Source organism: Passer domesticus, chromosome Z (genome assembly GCF_036417665.1).
Source record: "Passer domesticus isolate bPasDom1 chromosome Z, bPasDom1.hap1, whole genome shotgun sequence".
Lineage (NCBI taxonomy): Eukaryota > Metazoa > Chordata > Aves > Passeriformes > Passeridae > Passer > Passer domesticus.
The window spans coordinates 46,760,638-46,785,485 of NC_087512.1; the positions used below are offsets into that span (position 1 = coordinate 46,760,638).

Genomic DNA, 24,848 nt, shown 5'->3' on the forward strand with positions numbered 1-24,848 from the left:
TATTTATTTTTATTTAAATGCAGATTCCATTGAGCAGTTCTGCTACTGCAAGTATTTAGTCATATTTCCCCTTTGCTGTCTTCAGGTTGACCATGCAGTGAAACAAAGAGCGCACATCAGACTCTAAGGAGGTCATTGTAAATCAGAAATCCACTATGACAGAAAATGAAACAAGACTAATAACTCTTCTGTTGATTGTTTCTTTTCCTGAAGTAAATGGTAGATTTTTTCAGGGAGCTGTATATGGGTTTAATAATGATGTGGGTATTATGCTGAACTGGAAGTGAGACTGTGAAGTGCTCCTGACTAGAAACAGGTATGCAGAAATAAAGACTCTGGAGGAACCATGAAATAAAGAATACAGTGGAAAATGTGACTGCAGGGGAAAATCTCTTAATACTTTCAAGACACTGATGGGAAAACAAGCAAAACTTAAAAAAATACAGAGCAACTCTGTACACTGTGAATCAAAAGGAAGGCAGTCTGCATTAAACTACTGATTGCATGCAGCTGGACTCTGCACCCAACTTGCACCTCCATAATGAGCACTTTGGATGCAAGGAGAGAGAGGAGCTGGGAATCAGTTCTCACGTGACTTCTTCTGAATTAGTGCTGACTTGGGCAAGCCCTTTCTCTTAATGTAACTATTCCTTAGCCTACATTTGGAGAAAGTGGGGAATTTAATAGTAGACAACTTCGGGTGTGTGTGGAGGATTCAGTCTCCTCAGGAAGATGACAGGCATAAACAGCTACTGAATAAGTCATGCAACAGACTACTAATTTTATAGACAAGTGATAATTTTATACCTAGAGCATAAAGAATTTCAAAGCCTTGAACATGACCAGGCCCTGCTTCAGGTAGGAAAGAGAAGGCATAATATTGAACAGAGAAGATAAGCAAGAGCTGCAAAAGAGATAAATTTTGCCCTTTTATCTTGAAATTACTTGTGAGTCAGAAGAAAGCTCAGGGCTGAACTGAGTTGTGTTGGAATTGCATGGCAAGATTTTGGCAGTGGAGAGACTACACTGAGAGCAGCTGGTGGAAGTTTCCTCCATGTTCAACAGAACCAATGCCAGATGGCTCCAGGATGAACCTTCTGCTGGCCAGGGCCGAGCCAATCAGAAATGGTAGTAATGACCTGGTAACATATTTTAGAAGGAAAATAAATATTGTGCAGGTGTAATTGTGCTCAGAGAAGTAAGGAGTGCAAAGTGAAAGGAAGATCTCTGCAGACACCAAGGTCTGTGGATATTGGGAGTGGGGAGGATATACTGCAAGAGCCTGAGAAGACATTCTCCTTCAGCCTATTGTGAAGCCCATGGTAAAGCACCTCTGCCCCTGCTTCCTCTGGAGATCCCTGAGGAATGCAGAGATCCACCTGTGACCCATGGAGGGGCTCCACACTGGAGCAGGTGGGTGCCTAAAAGGAGGCTGTGACCCTGTGGGAAGCTCATCCTGGAGCAGGCTCCTATGAGGGACCAGCAGACCCATGGAGAGAGGTGCCCATGCTGGACACCTGGTCAGACTTGTGACCCTGTTGGGAGATTGTCCTGGTTTCAGCCAGGATTGAGTTAATTTTTTTGCAGTGTGTCTGGAGGGGCCTGAAGCCTGAAGCCAGGTGGGCATGTCTAGATTGTTGTTCTATACCAGTTCAAGTCACAGCCAGAGGTGGACATGAGGGACTTTTGGGAAGGAGGGTGTGTCTTGCAGTCAAAAAACCCAAAAAGGTTGGGAGGGTGGGCAACCTGGCTGCCATTGTTTTCAATTGTCCCATGCTTGGTGAGCATTTTTCATGTGTACCACCCTCTATCTGTACAATATTAATAACTTCTGTTATTAATGTTGTTGCTGTTCCTATTTTTTTTCTTACCTCATTGCTGTTACTAGGGAATTGTTCTTATCTCAACCAGTGATCTTTCCCTTCTGTGCCTCCAGTTCTCCTCTCCAGCCCCCCACACTGGTGGCAGAAGAAAGGGGAGGGGGAGTGAGCGAGCAGCTGTGTGGTTTGGAAGGTCTTGGTGGGAGAACTGAATTGGGGATACCACTCCTAAACCATGACAGGCACCCACTCTGGAGCAAGCTGTGCCTGAAGGATTTAACCCTGTGGAAAGGAGCACAAGTTGGAGCAGTTCATGAAGAACTGTTTCTCATGGTATGGCTTGAGCTTGGAGAATTTCATGGGGAATGGTCTCCCATGGGAGGGACCCTATGCTGGAGCAAGCGAATGGCTCCTCTCCCTGAGCAGCAAAATGTGTGATGACCTGACCACAACCCTCATTCCCTGTCTCCCTGTGCCACTGGAAGAGGAAGCAGACCCCAGGAAAAAGGGAAGGGTAGGAGAGAATTGTTTTTAAAGATTTGTTTTACTCATTATCCTGCTCTGATTTCATTAGTAATAAATTCAATTAATATCCCCAAGTTCAGTCTGTTTTGCCCATGATAGTAATCAGTAGTGATCTCTCCCTGCCCTTACCTAAACTCATGAACCTTTCATTTTACTTTCTCTCTCCAGGCCACTTGGGGAGAGGAGTAATAGAGGAGTTTTGGCGATATCTGGCATCCAACCAGGGTAAACCACCACACGAGTAATGGAAAACTTGCTTTCAAATTTAGCTTTTTTGATCTCAGAAAAAATAGCTGTCTCACTCCTTTCAAGCAGTGAATTTAATTCCAGGAGGAATTTAAATCCAGGAGGACCTCTGCAATTGAACTTTCTACTGATGGAAAGAAGGAAGTAGAGAGAATCTAGCAGAGGTTTTTGCAGAGTGCATTGCCTTAGCTGTGTAGTACCTGCACAATCTCTTTTTGTCTCTGTCCTGGATCAACAGCATTTATCAGTCAGGCCCACTTTGCAGTAGGTAGTTACAACATTGGGTAATTAGAACAGGTGCTTTCGGGGAACTGTTTCCTGGGCTGGCTGCTGAAAATCATGTCCACCAACACCCACATATTCTGCTCTTACCTTTCTAGTTTTGGTATGAATGCCCCCCTTCTAAGCTCTCAGTTTTAGACTTGCAAATATCTGCTTTGCACACCAATAGCAGATAAAGCAACCACTTTTCCACCAGTCCCCAGTTCTTTCTCTTAGGCAGCCCATCTTCAGCATTGTGGCCCATTTATACTCTCAAGCATGGCAGCTGTGTGGCTGGAGGGAGTTTGGCCTCTGACTAATTACATTTCATTGCTCTTGAAGCTGACATTTTTGCTGCTGCAGATCAGTACAAATTACAAACATGCATATGTGGGTTACTGACCTCCTTGGCAAGACAGTAATCTTGTCCTAATTGTAAGGTTTCATGCCTGGGAGCACGGCTGTAAGAAATAAAATATCATTGTATGTTATGAAACAAAAGTACCCTGGTAAACTTAGTCTGGAGAAAACACAAGACACTAATTTATAATTAGCAGATAAAATAAATATGGAAAATCTGTCTGTTACCCTGCAAAGGTTTTTGAAGACAGACATTTGAGTACCAGAAAGTTGATGTTTGGACTTGCTTTGACTTTTAGAGAATCATTCTGTAAACTGCACACAACAAACTGAACCTAGAGTTCTGAGAGGGTCCACTCAGAGGGAGGTGATGGTCACAGCTCATTGTGGTCTAGCTTAAAGGGTCTCACCTAGGACCACTGTTTGTGGGGTAGCAAGAGACTGGGCTTGTCATAATTTTCCTTCCTGTCTAAAATTCAGATTGGTAGCTTTCTTTGAAATTTTGATGATGATGATGAAATTATTACTCCACTTTGGTTGTTATTGAAGCAGGAGAAATAAGTTTCCAATGGTGTTTGTTAAAAACAGGTGTTCATTAAACTTTCACCTGGGAGCAGGCTGGGCTTCTGATAAGCTCAAGAGGAACTGAGTCCAGGTCCTTTTCATCAAGGCTGAGACTTAACCAGCTTTTCTGAGATTATGGTGTGACTCTAGGTTTAAGATAGGAAGAGAGGATGTGTCACCACAGCTATAAAAGTAAGTCCTTGAGGCTGGGTAGAGGCAGTATCTGGCTCTTCTGTTTTACTTGATATGTATCACCTTCTTACAGACTGAGTAAAATGCAGAAAGTTACCTTCTTGCAGTGACTGCTTCTCTGTCTGCATTCATGTGGACTGCGCTTTTGGCATTTGCTCTGCTGGGTGGGCAGACAGACGATTGCTCCTGTTGCTGACTGACAAGCCTGAATGGTCATGAACTGTAAGTGAGCTAAAATGTTTGCTTACAACAGATCTGTGAACCTATGCCCAGCAAGAGAGATATATTCTGTTTCTTGGCATAGTGGATGAGAATTTCTGTAAATGGTGTTTTAGCAGATGTCCAGTGTTGTGGCACTTGCTGTTCAGAGTTATTTCAGTGTTGATTCAGTACTATCAGGGTCCAAGTCTAGATGCTGAAAACTGCGTTAAAAAGCTAAATCTATCTCTGACTACCACAATAACTTCTCTGACCCACTGTTTTTTAACATAATTTATGCACTCTTAATGTGACAGCAACTGAATCACATACTTCCCAGGTGGAACTTTGATTATTTTGGCTATTGTTAATACATCATAGGCAATCCCCACAAGTTCAAGTGTCTTGCTTCATGTAGCATGTGCATGCTGTTTAGTGCATGTCGTGTTTGTGCTGTGGGTTGTGCAGCCTAAGAATGATCTTTCTGCCTAGGCAGGGGCGGCATATGGGAGGTGGCACTGGGATGAGCGAAGTGCCAAGAGAAGGACTAGAAACAGACAGACTTACAGAGGAAATAACCGGGAGGAGGAGGGCAGAGCAGCAGAGGCAGTTTGAGTAGCTGGGAGATTTGGTACAAAAGAGTTCCCTATAATAGAAAAGGGAGAAGCTGATGGAGACTTCCTGAAAACTGCTTGGAGGCAAAGCCTACCTGATGGGAATTAAACTCTGTAAGGGTCTGGAGGGCAAGACAAGTTGTGGAGAAGCCTGATATCCAGAAAATGTGTATGAATAACTCGGGGATAGTCCTGTGGAACACAGTAAAGCTGTCTTTAGGACTTGAGAACAGACCTGAATCCTAAAAGAGGAGGAGAAAAACATTTCTTAGCAGTCAGTGGAAGAAGAAATGAAAGCAGAATGAGAGAATAGAGGTCCTACATAAAGGCGGGTCATACTGAGAGCAAGAACCGTACAAAGCATGTGGACAATCTTGTTTTCCATGCCCTGCTCTTGGGAAGCACTGGCTGAAGATCAAAGAGACCTGGAAACATTGCAGCATGACCAGGACTGATGAGGCATTCTTGTGTGGAATAACAGGTCTGAAGATCCTGAAGGCATCTCTGGTGAAAGCGACTAACATGGTTCTGCCTGTCTAAGAGTACTTGCAACAATATTGAAAAGGAAATGTTTCACCAAACATTGTGACTTCTGCCAAAATTTGCCACTAGCCCTGTGAGCTGGGCTGCCTTCATTAAGGACAGGAGAAGGATATTGTGTCCATAATGGCTCTGCCATGTTTTGATGAAGCATCAGATACTTGAGGGATGTCCTTTTGGATGACATGATGGCAGATCTGCTCTGCAGAAATTCCCCAGATAATTCCTGGAAAGCAGGCCAGGGGTGTGTGGGATTTCAAGAGGTAAAATCAGGTCGCTGTCACCTGATTCCTTTCATTTTGCTTACACTTTGAAGACTGGCCCTGTTAACTGTTGACAGCACAAGCAAAGGTTGCTCTAGCTAGCTCCTTGCCAGGCCGTTCAGCTCACATGAATGTGTGACCAACAGCAGTGCAAGACTTCTGGCTCTGAGTGCCAGAGGAAAGTGTCAGGTGAGGAATCACACTAGGGCAGCATATCTGTCCAACCAAAATGTTGAGGGTGAGGCCAGGGAAGATGGAAGAAATTCGATGTTGAGTGGAAGGACAAAAGCTCACTTGTTTTCATTTTCAGATTTTTTGTGAAAGAGGGGCCTTATGGTATGTCTAAGTTTTTGCTTAGTAAGCTGTATTTAGTAGGTCATGAAAGCTACCACAGAGATGACAGGGAGTCCAAGTTCTTATAATAACAGAAAATTGAAATTTTAAATCTGGGGGGTTTTTTTGTGGGTATTTTTTTTTCCCCTCCTATTTGCGTCTCCTTATCCATTTAAATAATAATTCACTACGTTCTGGATTGCTCTCCCTCAAAAGAGAAACATGACCTAAATTTTGGCTGTTGAAAGAAAAGTTAGTTATAGCTTTAGAAGTAAAAAAAAAAATAAAACCAAAAAACTCCAACACTACATATGCATAAAATCTATCATGGTTTAACCCCAGATGGCAGCTAAGCACCACACAGCCACTGGCTCACTCTCACCACAGTGGAAATGTGAAAGAGAATCAAAAGAGTGGAAGTAAGAAAATTCCTGGGTTGAGATAAAGACAGTTTTTTAGGGAAAGCAAAAGCCACACACGCAAGAAAAGCAAAATTTATTCACCACTTCCCACTGTCATACAGGTGTTCAGCCATCTCCAGGAAAGCAGGGCTCTATCACGTGTAATGGTTATTTGGGAATTAAAACACCATCACTTTGAATGTCCCCTGTTCTCCCAGCTTTATGTGCTGAGCATGGTGTTCTATGGTATGGAATACCACTTTGGTAAGTTCAGATCAGATGTCCTGGCTGTCTTCCCTCCCAGCCTCTTGTGCGCCTGCTCACTGGGAGAGCACAGGAAGGAAATATCCTTGACTTAGAGCAAGTCCTGCTTACTAACTGCTAAGACATCAGTATGTTATCAACTTTATTCTCATAGAAAAACCAAAATACAGCACTGTATCAGCTACTAAGAAAACCAACTCTATCCTAGCTGAAATCATGTCTAAATATTTCTCAAGGTGCAAATTAAGTATAGTAATGATGTTCAAACCCCATCAAAGCTTATTTTTGTACAGAGGACTAAGTATGACTTGTTAGTTATGGCCCCCCCAAGTATAACATGTTAGTTATGTGCCTTCTTTGTCCACAGAACTGGGTCTTTTTTCCGAGATGCAGGAATGTGACAATTTTCAAGGAAACTATGCATTTCTTTTTCCTGTCTGTTTTTCATACCACTCCTGGTATCCCAGAGATGGTGTTAACACTTCCCAGTTCAATGCTTCTGTGCATTTAAATAGCACATGGCTGACCCTTATCTTCTTGCTCATTAATAAAATGCTAGAAAATACCTAACCTACAATTTGGTTCTTTTGAGAAATATTACTGCTTGACTTGATTTACTGCTGTTCAACACTGCCCTTTGTATGCTAAATCCCTTCATGCTGCTGAAATTTATGTAACAGCATTGACAGCTAAGATGATCTGAGTTAACACTCTTGGGTAAGACTGGTACAGTTTTTGTTTTCAAAACCAGGAAGAAGCTTCCTCACTGAGGTCCACCTATAGAGAGAATACATGAGAACTGATCTAGTATCTTTATAGCTATTGCTGGGTTAGCTAGTTGTTTTAATTATCAAGGTCCTACACCGTAAGTTACAGCTAACTGTTAGCAAAAGAGTGATCAGCATTATTGTTTCTTTAAAACTTCTGAGTGTTTGGAAGTCATTAGAAAAAATCTGTCTGACTTCTGTGAGCTTGGGGTTGGATTCTTTGCAGTTCAGCCCTCTCATACTGTGTTTGCACTCTTAGGAGTTGTGGTGGTCTACAATTGTTTCCCAGTAAGGTCCTAAATGCCATGTAAGTAGTCAATTCAAGCCCATAAGTGTTCATGTATCTTTTGCCAGCTTATTACAGAACCTCCTGTACCCATCTGGATGGTGGAAATAGTGTTGGATCTTTTTTACTCCCTTGAATTCTCATGGAGCTCCAGAGAAGTAGATGATGCATAACTCGATCCACATTCCTTCTCTGAGTCCCCCTCAAGTGTGGTTGTTGGCTAGCTTTTTCTGCCAGGGCACCATGAGAAGCTGTTATCCAATGTTCTGGAAGTTGTTTTGTCATCCATTTGTTTACAGTTGCCAGTCTGTTTTTAACTTGGCAGCCCCAAATCAGTCTGGAGCCATAGAAATACTGCTGGTGATTTTTGGCTTGAGGTAGGCGTAGATGCACAGTGCAACATGCCGCCAGTCAGCAGTCACATTGGCATCTTTACCAGTACAGAGAAGAAAAGATATCAGCCCATGAGTCTGAATTTAGATATTCAGGGGAAAGAAAGGCAGGAAATTATGAATATTTGCTTCTAATTTGAAGACTGATTTAGACAAGCACAGATGTAGGAAATTAATCAGAAACCCGGGGATGAATACTGTTTAATATTCACTCCGTTGTCCTCAGTACCTAACTACATACTCTCTGAAACTGGAGTCTGAAAAGCTTTTATGGGAGCAGTTTCTGGAGAAGGGTAGCATGCCAGGATGGAGCAGGGCTTCAAAGTAGAATGGCAGTTGATGAAAGAAGATCCCCTCTATTCTCTCAGCGCTTGTGTAGTTATGGATTGCTAAATGAAGCCATTATATAATAGATTTGATCTCTAGCCCCCTGGAAGGGGATGAAACTGTCTGGTGCCAGGTGACCACTAATGTTTCTAGCCGAGTGACCCTGTGGTTGTGTCCTAGCCCTGAGCCATAACCTCTCAGCTGGCCTGCTGCTCCAGCAGCTGTATGGCACATGGTGGTCCCTGCTCATTTCCTTTCAGATCTTCATATAAGGGATTTTTGTCATTGCCTTGCCCAGCAGTCGAGCACTGAGGACATTTTCCGCCTTTGTATTATTTTTCCTAATGTTTCCTGGATGTGATACAGGGACTGGGGAGGTCAGCAGAATCCCTCTTTGTCCTTCATTTGGCCAGCATGGGGTGAGGTGATGTATAGATACCAGGGCTCTTCTATATGTATTTGTCATCAGCAGATGACTGAGGCTATGAGAAAGGACTGGATAAAATTGTAGGGGATGACACAATTTTCTCTGTTGGGCAGAGTAAGAGGAGAGAGACCTTTGTCATGAGTCTCTAGTATAGACATCTCTCACATATTGCTTCCTGCGAGTAAGGAAAAAGTGGAGATGTTGACTGGATTAGTAGGAAGCTTATTCGTTTGTGCTAGAGAATCTCTTGCTGCTACTTTTTTGCCACTTTTACTTGTGTCAGCTGAAATATACCATCCTGGTCTTGTTTATTTCACAGTGCACAGGGACTTAGAAACTCTGCTTCCAATTTAGGCATTATAAAGTTTTCATTATCATGAATCATCAAGTGTCCCAAATGTACAGGACATGAGCCAGCATCTCCTCCACGCATAACTATTTCCCATGCCACTCTGGCTTTCTTATTTTTTTTTTTAGTGTTGATCCAAGAACTTTTCACCAAAGGGCTTATATTTATTTCTGTTGGAGCTAGAGCTTCAAACACTCTTTTGGTTTTGTTTTAATCTCAAAGAAGCAATTGTGCTTGCCTGCTGCTGCACCTGCATTATTTCTATTAAAAATAAATATATGCTATTTGAACAGGGCCTTTTTACATGCTAAGTGCTTCATAAACAATTTCAAAAACCAGTGTTAAAAGTGTATAAATGTTGCATGGCTGGGCACTTGAAAGCTAGGAAATGCTAATGTGAACCTGGCTGCCATGGTTATGTGCTTTGTGCATAATTATTATTTCTAAAGTTTTGCCTTATTCAAGTCCCCAGAAGTTCCCATTGTAGGAGAAGGATTCCAACGAGCTGGAAATACACAGAGAGTGGAACCAGGGACATGTGGCCTAGGGAGAGTAGAGGGATACAGTTCAGATGTGTAGGGATGGGATCAGCAAAGCTGAGACACAAATGGAACAGAACTTGGCAAGGTATGTAAAGGATAATAAAAAGAAATTGCATGTGAGTGAGAAAAGACAGGCCGGGGACAGTGTACTCCCTGATAAATGAGAAGGGAGAACAGGTGTCAGAGGATCTGGAGAAGGCGGAGATACTCAGTGAGCTCTTTGCCCCAGTTTTCACTGGTGTTCAGGATTCCCACTTCTCAAAACTCCCTGAACCTCCAGGTGGGGGTTGGAGAAATTAAGTCCCTCCCAGTGTAAGCAAAGTGTCCCTCCCAGCTTCAAGACCACCTGATGGAACTGAATAGGCACAGGTCTATGGGGTCTGACAACATACATCCCAGGGTCCTGAGGGAACTGATGATACTGCTACCAGAACATTCTACACTGTATTTGAAAAGTCACCGTGGTCAGCCGAAGTCCCTGGTGACTGGAAAAAGGGAAGTGTCACTCTTACTTTAGAAAGGGGAGAAGGGAAGATCTAGGAAACTACAGATCAGTAAGCCTCACATCTGTGCCTGGGAAAATGATGGAGCAGAGCCTCATGGAATCAATGTCAATGCACATGCAAGACTAGGGGGGGTGGTCTGAGACACCCAGCACAGCTTTCTTTACTAAGAGCAATGCCTGACCAATCTAGAGACCTTTTGTGATGGAGTGATGGTAATGGTCAACAAAACAAGACTGATGGATGTCACCTACTTAGACTTCTGTAAGGTTTTTATGCAGTCCCACTTCTCATCCTGATATCCAAACACGAGACAGATGGATTTAATAGATGGACTATTCAGTGGATAGGGAACTGGCAGGATGGATGCCACCAGAGGGTTGTGCTCTGTGCCCAGGTGGGAGCTGGTGACAAGTGATGTCTGTCAGGACTCTCTGCTGGTACTGCTGCTCCTCAGTGTCCTCGTCAATGGCACAGACAGCGGGATTGATGCATCCTCAGCAGGTTTGGAGATGACACAAACCTGAACAGTGCAGCTGACACAACACAAGGATGGGATGCCATCCAGAGGGACCTGGACAAACTTGAATTTGGCCAATGAACTTCATGAAGTTCAAGTCCCAGTGGCAGGTGCTGCACCTGGGTTGGGGCAATCCCAAATGCAAATACATACTGGGAGATGGGTTCACTGAGAACAGCCCTGCAGAGAAGGCCTTGGGGGTTCTTGGACATGACCCAGCCACAAGGGCTTGCAGCCCACAAGCTCAACCTAATCTGGGCTGCACCAAGCAGTGTGGCCAGCAGGGTGAGGGAGGGGATTCTACCACGCCCTATTCTGGTATCATGAGACACCCCCCCTGGGATACTGCACCCAGCTCTGAGGTTGTCAGCATAGGAAAAACATGGGCTTTTTGGAGCTCTGAAAAGGAGGTCTCTGAAGCTGACTACAGGGATAGAGCATCTCTTCAATGAACACAGGCTTAGAGAATTGGAGTTGTTTCAGCCTGGGGAAGATTTGGGGAGGGTTGACCTCATTGTGGCCTTCCAATATTTAAATGGGGCTAAAAAAAGTATATTAATTTTTCATAAGGTAATGACAAGACAAGGGGCAATGGCTTTAACTGGAAAGAGCACAGGTCTAAATCAGATATTAGGAGGAAATTCTGTACAAGAGGGTGGTGAGACCGAGCAACAGGCTGCTCAGAGAAGTTGTGGAAGCTGATCCCTCACAGTGCTCAAGACCAGGTTGGATGGGGCCCTGGCCTGCTTGAGCTGGTAGATATAAAAACTCTGCCCACGAAAGGAAAATCATCTTTAAAGTCCCTGACAACCCAAACCACTGTGTGATTCTATTCGTTCTGTAACTCTATGATTAACAACTGGTTCTTCTTTTGAAAAGGAACAGAACAGGAGAGAGATTGCAGTATAAGAGAGAATAGACCCAGGAAACAGACAAGTACACCAGGAAAAGAAATAAAGTCTGTAGGTGAAGCTGAGAGCCTTATAAGATGCCTACTTTTCCTGTGTCTGATCATGTCACTTGTTTCAAAAGCTACACAGGTACTTTCTGCAACATTTTGTTCCCATGATATAGGGCAATTTCATTCTTGTGAAAAAATTTTACCCAGCTGTAACACATTTTATTTGAGTAGTGTTCCCTTGACCTTTACTGGACAGTGAGGTCTTCTGATTAGATTGCTGAACCAGGGAAACAGATGAATGTCCAAGTTACAGAGTTTGTTTTTAGACCTCTGATCTCTCAGCAAAGAAAAAAAGACCAACCAGGTTTTTATATTTTTTTCTTCTCTTTTTTTTACTTTGCCCTAAATAATGATTTCTAACTAGAGGGGATGTAGTACAGCAGGTATCCTGGACTAGTAACCTGGGAAAGAGAGGAATTATTTTGGCTGCCTGGCTTTACTACCTTTCCCACTACCTTGATTTTCCTCTCTTTATTCTCAGTAGTTTCCTGGGTCTATTCTCTCTTATACCCTGCTGCAGATTATATTGATTTGGGCTTAGGTTTGCAGTGTTTAGACAGCTCTTGAAGATAAGGTTTTGTGCATCTGCCACAGTGGAGAGATACAGAGGACTTGCTTCAGGTAGCAAAACACAGTTTAATATTTGTCCTCTGCTGTGGGGTCAACACAGTTTGTGTGTAGCTGGGTTTGTAGTTTAGTTATTTTTAATGATGTGCACGAGGACAACAATCTTATGCAAAGCCTGAGACAATCAGCACAGGTGCTGGTTGTACCCTCCATCAGCACAAGGGCTCTGCAAAGTAGGTGACTTGTTGCTAGCCACAGAAGCTGTATTTTTTATGGTACTCAGGCTTTCCTCTGTCCTCCATGTCGTGTCATGTCATGTCCATTTTGTCATCAAGGTAGACAGAGTCAATCTTGCAAGAAACAACAGCAGAGAAGATATCCAGGCCAACTCACCCAATTTTCTTTTCCATTGTCCTTCAGCAAAGGGAGCTCCCAAATTTGCTATCAAACAAAAGGCTTGCAAGCAGAGGGGGTTAATGCACAGCAGCTCTTAATGTTCAGTAGCAGCACAGAATGTTGTTTTGTTGCAAACTTTCAGAGCTTTAGATGTTATTTTCAATGTGCTTATTTTTTAACATTATATTAATATTTAATTATAATTAAATACATTGCATGCTACATTAGAAATAATTTAGTACATCATTTATATATACATGAATATTTTAAATCAGGCTTTCTACAGGAGAAAGGTGGTGAAATAATGTGTGGAGATATGCAGAAAATGTATACTAATTTTTCTGTTCCCTTTGAAAATTTTGAACTTGTCAGCTGAGTTCAGCAAACTTGATAAAATGACAGATGTCTCAAAGAAGAATTGCTTTAAACTTTTAAAAAATGTTTCTCTCCATTAGATGAAAGCAAGACATTAAAATCTGAGTCACTGTGAGTAGAAATTTTTTTTACACTCAGGCCCTTGATTGGACTCCAGAAATCAAGAGCTATCATCCCCCCACCATCTTTTCCCAAATATGGAACAAACTTGTTTATATTGGAAACCTTGTGCCACAAAACAACACTGGTGTGGTGTACATAATTTCCCTGAAATTGGTTCAGGTCTTATATAGTCTTCAAGTTCAATTCTCTCCTGTAAATTCTTTGGGTAATTCTTGTTATCTCTGTCCTAATTGAAAGTTGCATATATGCTCAATGCTTCATTGAAATCCAGACAAAGGAACCCTAGTGCATTTCCTTTGTCCAGAAAAAAAAAAAAGTGATTAGAGAAAGACACCAATTCAACCAGCCATGAGGTATGTATGATAAAAGCACAAATTGTGCATGGTTTCTTCTTCCCCTTTAAAAGTGCTCCTCTGTGCACTGTGCTCTACCATTGGCTTGCCTACAGGCCAGGTGTCAGCCTGGGTGTTTTCTTTTCCTTTGTGCAGTGTTACTATGCTGAAGTCTCTTGGTAGACTCCTGATTTGATAGGTTTACAGAAAAGTTTCAGAAGTCTGGAAAGGAGGCAGCAGGGTTCCCACCTATTATCAGACACAACAGCCTTAACAAATCTGGAAAAGCACTGCACTTATCTGGAATAAAAGGATTCTGATAAGGAGTCCATTCCAGGTTAGCCTGGAGTTTTTTTATTTGGGTATGTCATTTCAAACTGTGGCTGCAGACACTTATGCAAAAAAATAGAAATATATAAAGATCTTTATCCAAGATGCTTTTCCACTTTGTGCTAAAAGTCTCTACTTTGGATGTGTTTCTTTCTCAGAGAAGTTCTGGTAGAAATGACAGCCTGATTTCTGCAGCATAGTTTCCCTGTCTGACCTCATTCCAGAGCTGTCGGTATGTTTATCTGCACCTGAAGCTCTCCCTTACACTGTGCAAATTTGCTTAATTTCCCTTTATTATCATTACCCCTTACTAATAGATCTCATCAGTGTTATATTTCTGCATCATCCTTTTCAGCCGTTTTCATCCACACAATTATTGAAAAATACAGACTAGTTTGAGAACAGCCCAAATCTTCTCCTCTTTCATTCTCAACCCTGAAAGCAGCCACAGCATTGCTCCTAAATGCAGGAGTATAGATCAGTTATTACTGCTGTATGTAGATAGTGTCTTGTCAGAAATATAGGACTTAATTCTCAGAACTCTCAGAACCGGTGTTCCCATTAAAATCAGATTCCTTCCATGTCCATTACAGTGGGTTTTGCAAACTTGTTTGGCTGGATGTACATGTCTCCATCCAGACTTGTAGTGGACACTGTAAACAAGGAATTATTACTGTTCTTAGGTGGATATCTGAAAAGTGGCCATGTGATTTGAACTCTTAAAATACTAAGTTCTCTCCACAAGTGGAATGATGAATGACTGCGTCTGAAGTAGAATACAGTTTAGGTCAGATGAACCCAATTACATTTAAAACTATGTGAGTCAAATTAGTTTTTGGTCTGCTCAGTGGGTCACCTGTGTATGAAACCCTAGGATTTTGGTCTATGTTTGCATCATAGCCTTGGAGCTTTGTTCTTACTGGCTTCTGATGACCCGAGCTGATATGAACCAGATGACCCCAGGAGAGAGAGAAATCACTGATCTAACTCAAACAGCACCACAGCTGACCTGAACACTGGAGTGGGGCTTCTGAGATTTTGGTTCTGCCAAAGACTTCTGTGTATCTCCCATTTCAGATGAGCTTCTGCCACCCACCCCTATTTTGTCTTCCTACTTCAGAATGCAGGGTCTCTGGCTTGAAGACTGTGCAGCACCAGCCATAGGGGGACCCTGTTTATTGTCACTTAACAAATGGACACTCTTCTTTACAAAGTGGTTAATTTTGGGCAGACATTTTTGTCTGTGTTATCTCAGTCTCATCAGTCCTTTTTCTTCAGTGGTACATTCACCTATCAGAAAGACCGTTGCGCTAAAATTTTCCACAGAAATGTGAATATTTGTATCTTAGTTATATGTATCAAAAATGACAATACTATAGGAAACCCCAGTGAGGATCCTATGATGCCCTTTTGAACTTGGTGATCTTAAGACTGTTTTCCAGCCTAAAAGGTGATCTAATTCTGCATGGTTTAGAGGAGACAGTGTCTCAAACTCAGTTCTTCATGATAAATAAGCTCAGTGGATGACAGCCAATTCAGTGCCCAGGCATTTATTTACAAAAACCAAAGTGTACTCAGCTATTAGAAATAAGTTACACTTGCATGTGTATTTAATATATATTTAAATAGGTGAATACTTCTTGGGTCTTCTGGAATTAAATTCTATTTAAGTTGTATTCATAAATAGTTTCTCAGAAATTTAAATAATATTAAGCCACATTTTAATTGTTAATATGTAACCTTTATAAAGCATAATAATATTTTAACTATTTATGAGTCAATGCTTTAACACAACAACTGCCAGGCAAGGCCTGAAATCACTATTTCTTGACTAGGATGTGATTGAATTGTAGAAGGAGGTCTGAAGAAGGCTTGAAATCTGAGCAAGGTTGATTTGGCATTAGAGATGTGGCAGTCTCTCCTGATAAATATAGGTTTGCTGCACTGTTTCCAGTTTAGTCTCATGCCTTGTAATGTTTTACAGTGTAATGGCAGCTCAAGACAGAGACCATTCACACACTTTTCGATCTGATCCATCTTGTCTGGGAAGCAGTATATGTGATTGGTACAGGAGAAGTGCTGTGTTGTGCTGTGTTTTCTGTGGAGCTCCCCTGCTGTTTCTTCCTCTCTATGTTACAGTTCAGGACTGCAGTAACAGTGTGGCTCTGCTCCTGCTTGGACATAAAGCCCAATATTTTCAGGTATGCCCTGACAATCACGGGAAAAGCTTTCATTTGTTCTGCACTGAAGGTACCAATCACTTACAGAAGCTGTTCACAGCTAAGTTTTCTTTATTGAATGCTTGATTGCAAAGTTTCATTCTGGTGCTTCTGGGGGAGCATTATAAAGTGTTTGTAGAACTCGCCAGTATTGGCATTTGTGGGTGAATTGAATTAAACTCTCTCCTGCATGTCCCTGAGATGCAGACATATCAGGACTGAACTGGGGAGAAATGGGGCTGCATTTGTTGATGGCAGCTGAATTAATTTGTCTTATTGTTCAGAGGAGAGCCAGGCTTCTCTCCTTGCTCTCAGAAAAGTCAAGGGAAATTAGTATCTGTCAGAAGATTTGGTTTTTCAAAGACAGTAGTTTATAGGTAAGCTTGTACATTCCAGAGACCCAAACTACACAATTCTTGGAGGCTGGTTTTTCAGTGATCATGGAATCATAGAATCATTAAGGTTGGAAAAGGCGTCTATGATCTTCAGTGTTAGATTTAAGATTGGAATGACCTCTGGAAGGAATAGGAATGATGCATGCAAACAGCTCAGTTTTCAGCACACATAATTTCATATGCACTATTGTCCTGTAAAGTGATCAGAGCCTAATTTTCATATTTTACTGTGGCATGGAGATCATATGATCTGGAGTAATACTAATATAAATAAATAGGTTGAGCTAATGTTAGGACAAACAAGACAGAGACGAGAGAAGTGACCTTGCTGAAAGAATTGCTTTGGCTGCATGGTGAGGGAATAAGTGCTGACTTCTGCATCTCTAGTCAAAAGCAAATCTCCTTTTTGTGTGCATCCTTTTGGATTAACTTTAACTCATCTCTGCTCTGTTGCACCTCTGCCTTGACTTTCCTAGTGACTGTAGGTTTGGCAAATACTGCAGGTTTTGGATTACAGCACCACTTGAAAGCTGTGGAGCAAAACCATAAGGAAAGTCTGAAGAGTCCCACATTTGCATATGGACTGTCAAGTTATGGGAGAGTGTTCTGGATTCTTGGAGCAAGCAACTTTGCACTATTTTATGCTTTATTAAAAGGCAAAGTGAAATGTAATAAATATGCATACAGGATTTCAGTTTGTACTACTGATTGTGTAACTGCCCTGCTCAGGAATACATAGGTGCCTTTTGACTGTGGGTACACAGCTGTAGCTCTGCCACAGATATTGAGATATTATTTCAGAGGAGATACAGCAGCTGGAGGTGGAGGGAATATCAGGCTGAATGGTAACATTAGATTGAAAAAAGAGATCTGCTGCAATCTTTTTACTAGAGGAAAACAAGAGCAATCAATGTTAAACAGCATGGTTTGCTGCAGCAACTTGCTAATGTCAGCACAGTCCCCATCTCTCCCTGTTTGTTTCAAGAGCATAGGTCTCTGGCAGGACTGTCAGGATCTATCCATCTGTCCATTTCCTTTCATTCATGTGGCTTGGCTGCCCTAGTGCTCTCCAAGAAACTGAGAAAATACTCAGTTCTTTCCTCTTATTGCCTTGTACTTTTAGGACAGTTGTTGGTTTTACATGCTGTGCATTTCCTACTGTTATTCTAAGGGCTGCTGCATCCCCTCTCCTATCCATGGCTGCTGCTTTTCATTAGTGTATTGGGGTATTCATTACTGAATTTCATTAGTGTGTTAGGAAGGGGACACATGGAAGCATCTGGACAGAGAAACAGAAACAACTTTGGAGGCTGGCACTGCAGTTGTGACCAGGTTGCACGCTTTGGGAACATTTCTCTGTGAACAGATAGCCAAATCACAAAGAATAAACTTTGACTTTTAGATAATCCCTCAAGTTTTCAAATAGTTCCCAAACCAGATTGGCACCGATGTGTGGAAGGTATTAAAAAAAGAAAAACCAAATAAGAAACTCCTGAAAATGCACAAATGTGGCTGTGAGTTTTGTCTGTGGTTTTCAAAATCACTCATCTTGAAATACACAAAGGGACACCTGAGGGACAGATCACCACAGTGAAAGTTTCTTCATTTTTTTTCAATTCCTCTGTTCTTATCCACTCTCATAGGCAGAACTTTTGCTCTGACACAGGCATTGCTTGAGGTTTTGTTCTGGATTTGTCTGGACTAGAGGTAACTTTCTTCATGTGTCTAGTATGGACTGTGTTTTGGAATTGTGCTTAAGACAGGGCTGATAATACAGAGATGTTTTTGTTATTGATGAGCAGAGCTTACACAGAGCCAAGGCCTTTTCTGTTTTCCATACTGCCAAGCTGCAGAGGACTTTGGTGGTATATGGGAGGGTGGGGGGAGAAACAGCTAGGGCAGGTGACCCAAACTGACCAAAGAGATGTTCAATACCATCTGACATCCTGCTCAGTGTTTCAATCTGAGAGGAAGAAGGAGGAAAGAGGGGCGGTGTTGGGAGTGATGGTGTTTGTGTTGCCAAGTCACTGTGAAGTGGGATGAGGCCCTGCTGTCCTGGAAATGGCTGAACAGCTGTCTGCCCATGGGAAGCAGTGAACTAATTTCTTGTTTTGCTTTGCTTGTGTTTTTGGCTTTTGCTTCCCCTGTTAAATTGCCTTTATTGGACACCATGAGTTTTCTCACTTTTATTCTCCCACAACCCACTGTCTGAGAATGTGGCAGTGTGGTTCTTTGGTATCTGGGCTTAAACCACAACTGACATACAGGAATTTCTGCATTGAAGCAACATAGTATTTCAGCTTGGAGTAATGAGAAATGGCGGGAACATCTTGTCCTGGTAAGTGTTTTCACTTTTTTTTTTTCAAACTACCTTCTAGAAAATGGTACAATCAAGAGAACTAAACCTCCAGTTTATGTCTAGTATAACATGAAATATACTGCTGCACATGTTTGTATTTGACCTGCAGGGTGTCTGTTGTGTCCCTTTCACCCCTCTGCATTAGCAGTGATAGAGCAAGAACAGTCCAATAAAGCCCAGAAAATTTAAAAATTAATTTCGTCACATAATTAAACAATGAGCATGCAAGACTGTATCGTTGCTGTTTATTGCAGTTGTACTCAATTTTTCTTACGTAAAAAATAGAAATATATATTTATACATACAAACACTTCACACATATTTATATGGATTTAACATATTTTGTTTGAAGCACCTCTGCTGATCAAACTCACTGCCAGACTGATAATGCTCTTCAGCACTGGGTGAAGAGAGTAGGATGAGAAAATAATAAAACGAGTACCTCACTGCCATTTCAGAGCCTGCTTTTGGCATGCGGCACTGTACTTGGAGAGCTGGACCCTACCATTACTTTCCCAGTTGTGAGTTGCCTTGTGCTTCTCTGCAGGTTGGAGTAAAGAAGCCTATTCATGATTACAAAAAACTGGAATTACCACATGGGGCCTGTGCTGGGCAGCCAGCCTGACACTGTTTTCCCTCATATCACAGCCTTAGGGGCACACGGGCATAGCTCACCACATTGGTAGTGCTGTCTGTAAGAATATGGATAGTCACCACAGAATGGTTTTTTACTTATGTTTGTAAACAACAGGTTTTGGAGTGGGATGAGACGGAAGAGTCTGTGCATGGTTACTTCAGGCAAACAAATCTCATGAGTGTTATGAGTTCTCTGGTCAGGTAAGGAATGATGTCTGCTGCAGGCAGTTCTTGGCCTCCTATTGCTTCTCCAGTGCTTTGCTATTTATCACTTCCACAGTGTCCACCTTACTGTGCTGCAGCAACACTTCCAAAGGACCTTGAGTGAGTGTCTGCACAGCAAAACTAAAATCAGAAAAAGTTTCAACTTAAGCATGTCTACATTTAAATGCAAAGTAAACAACAAACTAGAGATGGGATAGCTGACATATAACCCTTCATGCACACACATACACGTATATAGAGAGAGGGAGAAAGAACTGCCTGAACATTGCAGAAATTGTTGATATAACAACATTTATGGAACTTGTCTGGTGCTTAAGGTACCTAGAGACAGCCAAATACATATCCCTGGGAATATTTACTTTCAATCATGACCCATCGCATTTGCTTGTTTGCCTGATTGTAGGACTGCTAGGATGCTGTCAATTCTGAAAAAAGGTGGCACTGTCCAGCCATTTGATGTGAAGACCAGGATGGGCTGCTGGAATGGGTGTTTCCTTTTTTTTTTTAATTCTCATGACCCAGAGTGCCCTCTGTTTGCCTAGATTTTAGCTGTGATAAATCCTCTTTTAGACCCTTGTGAAACTCACAGAACTGTGCAGATACTGGATATTCTTACAGAATTCATACCACGATCTACTAGATCTATAGAAAGAGCACACACATATATATATATAATATATGTGTGTGTATACATATATATACACACACACGTATATACACACACACGTATATACACACACACACACACTTATTGGCAGAAGGATGGTAGCATCAGACAGATGTGGAAATCAGGACTGAGGGGCAGAGTGATTTTACGCCATGGCAATCTCTTCCATAGATAATTTGTGCTACATGGGAAGTCTGTGCCATTACCCAGACAAAATGACGTGTCTGTCAGATTTGTCTGCAGTAGTGGCCTGCCTGCTATCATTGCTTCCCAGATAGCAGCTCAATTTATTATCAACAACATCACCACTGCCATAACACTGCCTCATGCTGCAGCATGAGTGGCTGTGATGCTATAAGATGTGACACCAAAATTATGTAACAGAAGTGCACACTACAAATGGCCTAGTGGGACTTGATATTAGTGTAATCCATGGAGATTTACTGAGGGATTCATGAACAAAGGCATGTCAGCATTTTCCTGTGTTTTCTTGAAGGAAGAACTAAATGGACAAATTGGTGCCAAAGTGTGTTTTTATCCCATGATATTGAAAACCCCAGGGGGAAATTTTGGTTATATTCTAAAAATTATCAGTACCACTTTGAAAATAATTTCCATTGCCTCCTTTTATTCCCTTTTGTAGTACTTTAACTGTGCTGTCTCAGCATTGTTTTGTTATGTGACTATCTAGCAAAAGGGAAAGGTAATTCCATCAGCCAGTAAACAGTGTGGTCCTTATGTAAATTTATTCTTATCACGCTTTTGACCAAGTTCAAAAACCTCTTATATTCTCTGCTGACAGTCAGAAGGCTAGCAGTGCAGAGCAAAGAGCCAGGCAAAACAAAAGTGTCTAAGCTGTGGGCTTGAGGTGAAATTATCTTTTTTTTGGTTTTTGGCAGTTGTGTTATTATCAGCTTTGTGTGTGCTATCCCTTACAGAGATCCTGATATTTGGTGTCCTTTGGGAGAAGGTGGAATTTCTTCAATTAATAACCATGTAGTAAGTTCTCACTCTTCTCCTTCTCCTTACATCACTTCTGCACCCTGAGCTGATTACCTACCACTGAGGATGTGAGCTTATTACCTTACTGATTCTTTCCCAGAGACAATTAATTTTCTTATGGGGAAGATCTATCAGAGTTAGATCTAGGAAAAGACAAACTCTTCCTTCCTCTGTAAGAGCAACTATTAAGCTTACTTCAATCTTATGCTTTGCTTGGAAGTTTCCTGGAGGCATGGTGCAAACCTTCTAAACTCTGATGGATAGTGAGGAAAGACTGGGGATATGTAAATAGCTGCACTAGGTTGAGAGAGGCTCACACAGTAGGTAGGAAGTCCTTTGGCATTCTGGTTCCACTGTTTTTGGCTTCCTCCTGGCAGAAATACAAATGGCAAGTTGAAGAACATTTCACAGTGTGCTTTGGATTCATGTAGGCAGTACTCTTCTGAACTAAACGTGGGAGGGAGGGAAGGAAGATGGAAAACTCAGCCATCTGTCAACATTTTTAAAGTCACATTGAGAAGGGACATTTTTATTCTCAGGGCTTTTGGAAAACTTTCCCTGACAGCACATGTCACAGAGGACTCTCTCTGACAGGGTCTGCTATCTATTTAGTGACACATCTGGGGAAGCAGATTGCACTGTGCAGAGCTGAAGTTCACTGCAGGGCTATGAGCAGTTCAGGGAAGTGGAAGATTGGAGGGAAAAGAAGCTTGAAGTCATTCTTGTGGCTTGACACTCACACTAAAATGCATTTTTAGCTGGTGTTTACACTCTGGGAATATCCACTGTCACTCAACAAGGTTCTGAAATCCTATGGACAGATTTTGTAATGCATACACTGATAATCATTAACAAACTAAAAAAAACCCCAATTGTCATGAAGAAAACTATGCACTTACTTCTCTGGTATTACAACCAACTCTCCCAACCTGCTCTGTCTCCCAGCTTTTTGTGGTTTTCAAAAATCATGCAGAAGAAAAAATAGGTATCAGAATCATCTGGATGTATTTTGCTCTTCAGGGGCAAAGAATGCATTAATAACAGTGGTAGTAGTAAGACACAAAAAATAAACCTTCTGTATTTCTTCCTATAGTTGCTGTGATGGAACACACAGCTTCTTGTAATTCATTGTGCATGGATGTGGGAAAAAAACCTTCTGAATTTCCTGTTGCCCACTGTTACACTAAAAATATTGTTTATGGTCAAGAAGGAACCATATAAATGAAGAAGTAAAACAAGAATTTTATTGTTATCATCATTAAAATATTGAGTGATTATTCAGTTTTATTTAATCTCTAATTGTTGCAAAAATGAATAAATAGCAATGTAGCTGGAGTACTACTCTGAAATTGTCACAGACACACAGAGACAGACACACACACATGGAGTCTGTCTCATTTAACTCCTTTCCTTGATTCTGTGCTCACCCTTCTACTGGTCCCTTGTATTCTAGAAATTCCATACTGGCGGACATCACAGGGGAATATTATTGAGAGCTTTCAGCACCCAGAGTCCTTTGTCAGGAAGAATGTTCATGTTATGAATTCTTCTTTGTCCCTCTAAGATCACTTGGGATAATTTGTGTAGGTTGATGAGATACTGCCCTCTTCCTACACTGGTCTGCAGCTCCAAGTTACATCCAAATTAAAAAGACCCTGGGCCATCTCAGTAGATGTTCTCTCTCTGTTGTGTCCATGACCCCTGAACCCAGTTTGTCCAGCTCCAGGTTCACACTTGAGCTGACCATGGGCAATGTGTTTGCAGCTGTGCTCCTCTGTGCCACATCCTGTGTCCTTCCCAAGGCCTCTGCTGTCCTGCCAGGCCTGGGTTTGTCAGCACTTTGTCATCAAGTTGCTGCTGTTTAAATCTCATTGCACATGGAGTAGCAGCTTGTCGTTGCTGTCTATGCAAAACCATGGTCGTACCACACCAGGAGAAGCAAAAGTAAAAGAGAGCAGGCACAGGCACCTGATCAGCCAGAGGAATTGCTGCCACAGCCAAGAGAAGCAACATGAAGCTACAGAAAGGTCAAGGAAAGTTCAGCGAGGGCAAACCTGAGAGGTCTCAGTTCACAGGTCTTTCACATTGCTTGCAAAGATTACACTCTAATTTAGTAGCAACGGCAATGTTCTGAAAGAGGGTCACACATGGAGGAGAGAGAATGAGCAGCAATACATGGTTTCTTTGCAATACACAGTTTCTTTGTGCTGGAAATATCCTGGCTTTGACAGCACTGGGTGTGAAGTTCTAGAGAGCCTGGAGGCAGGTTCAGCTCTCAACTCCATGTTAACCAGCATGCCTGCTTTCCAAGCTGAAAGTACAAGTAAACAGCCAGAAGAAGAAGCTAATTTTCTTAAACACCTCTTAGAAATATCTGGGTGCTCCTGAAGGCAGGGTGAGAATGTGGGGTGTCCTGCATGGGGACAGGGGAACAGCAACCTGTGTTGAGGCTTTTGCCTCCATAGGCTCCCCACACACCCTTAGCTCACTCACCTGGTCTGTCTGTGGTACACTGCCCACACTGTTAGCACCTTGCAGCAGGTATTGGAAAGGTGGGAATGGCTGGGTCACCAGGGGCTCACTGCAGCAGCTGGAATCAGGTAAGTGAAAAGGAGGATGGACAGGCACACTGGAAATGTAGCATGCACATACACAAGAGCACAGAGGCCTTGTTTACACAGAACTACATCCGTCTCCAAGTATGCAGACCTTCAAATGCCATTTCCAGCTTTTGGAAACTTTTAATATTTTAATTTTACCTCTGTTCTTTACTACAACTAAAATTAGTTTCAAAATCCAAGCATTTCTGGGTTGACTGTTCTTTAAATATTTCTGCCTTTCTTCTTAGGTGGGGTTTCCACTGAATTACTATAGCCTAGGCACTAGAGAATTTTGTGTCTTTGAACTCCTTTTTCTCCTTCCTTCCCTCATTCTCTCCCCAGTGAACAGGCTTTTTAAAACCCTGCAGAAGATATAGTCACATCTACAGAACTCTACGCAGGATGGCTCAGCTGTGCTGCAACATTATTCTGCTGAAGATTATGGACCAGAGACAAGAGTATAAGGTGCTGTAAGTTCTGTATATGTGACATATTAACGTATCTGTGCAGGCTGATAGCCAGTTGTGACCTGCCATGAAAACAGACACATGAAATATGGCAAAAATAAGAGATGGCAAAAATAAGAAGTAGCAAAAAGGAGAGCACTTGTTTAAAGAAGCTGCTAATAAATGATGGGTGTTTGCAAGGCAACGACACTGTATAGATCAAGTAAAGGTAAAGAAAACCTGCAGATTCCCAAGGGAGTACTTCTACTCCCAGCCCAGCCCTCTCCAGCAGCCCTGCTGGGTACAGCAGAATTGAGCTCCCCATCATCACAGCTGCTGTCCTCAGTGTGGGTCCTGACAGCCTACTCCCACACCCAATCCTATCTGCAGGCAAGAAGAGCCACAGGAGGACCAAGATACCAAGAGAGCATGCCATTGCCCTCCATTCTCAACCAGATCCAGGGAGACTCATTTGTCCTGAAAACCAGCTACTGGGAGACCACTGAAACTAAAGGGTTGAG

At 42.1% G+C, this 24,848-nt stretch overlaps 2 long non-coding RNA genes across 5 annotated transcripts; both read left to right on the plus strand.

Annotated features, from left to right (window-relative positions):
• The first annotated feature begins 1,472 nt into the window (after positions 1–1,472).
• On the plus strand, positions 1,473–7,463 carry LOC135289990 (uncharacterized). 4 transcript variants are annotated; one of them, XR_010352742.1, is made up of 4 exons: positions 1,473–1,619; positions 1,937–2,153; positions 2,514–4,190; positions 4,659–7,463. It is a non-coding gene; the product is annotated as an uncharacterized LOC135289990 (long non-coding RNA). The 4 variants fall into 4 exon arrangements; XR_010352740.1 differs by having other exon boundaries at positions 2,514–3,968; positions 4,076–7,463; XR_010352741.1 differs by having other exon boundaries at positions 1,937–2,334; positions 2,514–7,463.
• Positions 7,464–17,648: 10,185 nt separating this feature from the next.
• On the plus strand, positions 17,649–24,476 carry LOC135290531 (uncharacterized). Its single transcript, XR_010353297.1, has 4 exons — positions 17,649–18,730; positions 19,503–19,588; positions 21,218–21,278; positions 24,224–24,476. It is a non-coding gene; the product is annotated as an uncharacterized LOC135290531 (long non-coding RNA).
• Positions 24,477–24,848: the final 372 nt, after the last annotated feature.